A 2,500-nucleotide genomic window follows, 5' to 3' on the forward strand; every position below is an offset into this window, starting at 1 on the left:
AAAATGGAACCTGACGCCTCCGAGGAGGGGGCGCCCAGGGAAGGAGGGAGATCCGGGTTGACCTGGTGACCGGACGGGAAAGCGGCCACCGGGCGTGCCCGTTCAAACCTACGGGTTGACCTGGTGGCCGGGAAGCGAACCGGCCAGCAGGCGAACCCGTTCGATTCCACGGGTTGACCTGGTGCCCGGGAGGGGACTCTGAAAATTTTTCAGCCCTTTCGGCTCGGGGTTGACCTGGTGGCCGAGAGGGGACTCGGACGGCAGGCAAGCCGCCCTGGGCTCACCCTCCCCGGCCGCAGCGAGGGACTGCCCCCCCTCCACCCACCCACCCCCCCCCCCGGCTGACAGGATCAGGGCGCACTGGATGTCCGGGACAATATTTTCCCCGACGCCGGGGAGGGCGGGCGGGCGGAGGGGCTCTGGCGGCCAGCCCGGGCCCCGGAGCTCGAGAAGGAAAAAAGGACCGGGCCCGCGAGAGACGGGGGCCCTGCCGCAGGGGGGCAGTCCGACCGGGGCTCACCGTGCGGCAGGCCCGGGCGTCGGCAGGGGAAAGCGGGCGAGGAGGCGCGGGGGCCGGGTGCCTACGGCCATACCGGACCGAACGCCCCCGATCCCGTCCGATCTCGGAAGGTAAACCGTCCCGGGCCTGGCTAGTACTTGGATGGGTGACCGCCTGGGAATCCCAGGTGCCGTAGGCAGCTTTTCCCGGTCCGAGCCAGCTCTCTCTCCTTTTCTGGGGAGGAAGGAGAGGGGGGGGACGGGCCGGAAAGCCCCTCGTCGCTCCTGCCGAGTCGGAGGTCGCGGCCGCAGGTCACGGGTCTGGGCGCCTGGGGTCCGGCTCCCCACCCGGCTTCCTCCGCGGAGGACCCACCGAAGCCGCTGGGGGAGACCCCGGGCATGGGGCGGACTGGCCCGGACCCTCCCGGCCGCCGGCCCGCAGGACCGCCCCGAATCCCCCCGCCCCGCGGCCACCCAGGCCAGGCCTGGCCAGGCGGGACGGACGGCGGGTGTCCAGCGCCCAGCGGCTTCCGCCAGCGGGGACCCACGGCCCCCAAAGCCGCAGGGGGAGGCCCCGGGCCCGGGACGGACTCGCTCGGACCCCCTGCGCCCGGGCGCCGGCTCGCGGGACCGCCCCGAATCCCCCCGCGGCCACCCAGGCCAGGCCTGGCCAGGCGGGACGGACGGCGGGTGTCCAGCGCCCAGCGGCTTCCTCCAGCGGGGACCCACGGCCCCCAGAGCCGCAGGGGGACACCCCGGGGCCGGGACGGACTCGCTCGGACGCGCTCGGACCCCCTGCGCCCGGCCGCCGGCTCGCGGGACCGCCCCGAATCCCCCGCCCCGCGGCCACCCAGGCCAGGCCTGGCCAGGCGGGACGGACGGCGGGTGTCCAGCGCCCAGCGGCTTCCGCCAGCGGGGACCCACGGCCCCCCAGAGCCGCAGGGGGAGACCCCGGGGCCGGGACGGACTCGCTCGGACGCGCTCGGACCCCCTGCGCCCGGCCGCCGGCTCGCGGGACCGCCCCGAATCCCCCCGCGGCCACCCAGGCCAGGCCTGGCCTGGCCTGGCAGGCCGGCGTGCAGCTCCCCCGGGCTTCCTCCCCCGACGACCCGCGCCCCCCCGAGCCGCAGGCGGAGACCCCGGCCCCGGGGCGGACCGGCCCGGGCTCGCTCGAGCCCCCTGCGCCCGGCCCGCAGGACCGCCCCCCCCCCCCCCCCGAATCCCCCGGGAGAGGCCCGGCCTGCACGCCACTGACGACCCGCGGCCCCCAAAGTCGCGGGAGGCGCCCCCGGCCCCGGGGGCCGGTTAGCTCCGTGTCGCTCCGCGCCCCCCCCCCGCCCCTCGCTGCCGGGACCGGGCACCGCCCCAGAGTCAGCCGCAGCCGGACGGCCTGAGAGCTGCCCTCCTGTGGACGACGGTGAGTTTACCTTGACACTAACCGGCCATCAGCCAGGTCAACCCCATTGCTAGACTGGGGTGGACCTGGTGGCCGAGTGGGGACTTGGAACATTTGACAGCTGCTCCCCGGGGCTTGACCGCTTGTCCTGAACGCCCCCCCCCCACCCCACCCCCCCCAGCCCCCGGCTCCTGCTCCCCTCTCCCCAGCCTCGGTGCTCCGCTCCCTGCCTCGGAGGCTGCCCCTTTGCGGCGCCTGCATCGCCTCCGAGGACGCGCACCTTCCGGAGGCTGGACGTAAAGCCTGACGCCCGCCACCGCCGCCGACCCGGCTCTCCGAGGGACGACTGTGAGGCCTCCCCCCACCCCCGGACCGCCCTGGGGACGACTGCTAAGCCTCCCCCAACGGACCGCCCGGGGGAAGACTGCTAAGCCTTCCCCGGACCTGCTCCCTCTCGACTATTAAGCCCCCCCTCTGTGGTCCTCAGGACCGCTGCCGCGCAGCCCTCGGAGTGGGGTGACACCCGGGCCGGAAAGCAAAGCGGCCACCAGGTCAACCCGTCGAATCCAATGGGTTGACCTGGTGGCCGGAAAGCAAACCGGCCGC

General features: G+C 75.2%; 1 non-coding gene across 1 annotated transcript; it reads left to right on the forward strand.

The window, feature by feature from the left end:
• The first annotated feature begins 579 nt into the window (after positions 1-579).
• Positions 580-698, forward strand: LOC128823781 (5S ribosomal RNA). Its single transcript, XR_008442017.1, has one exon. It is a non-coding gene; the product is annotated as a 5S ribosomal RNA (ribosomal RNA).
• Positions 699-2,500: the final 1,802 nt, after the last annotated feature.

Source organism: Malaclemys terrapin, chromosome 15 (genome assembly GCF_027887155.1).
Source record: "Malaclemys terrapin pileata isolate rMalTer1 chromosome 15, rMalTer1.hap1, whole genome shotgun sequence".
Classification (NCBI taxonomy): Eukaryota; Metazoa; Chordata; order Testudines; family Emydidae; genus Malaclemys; species Malaclemys terrapin.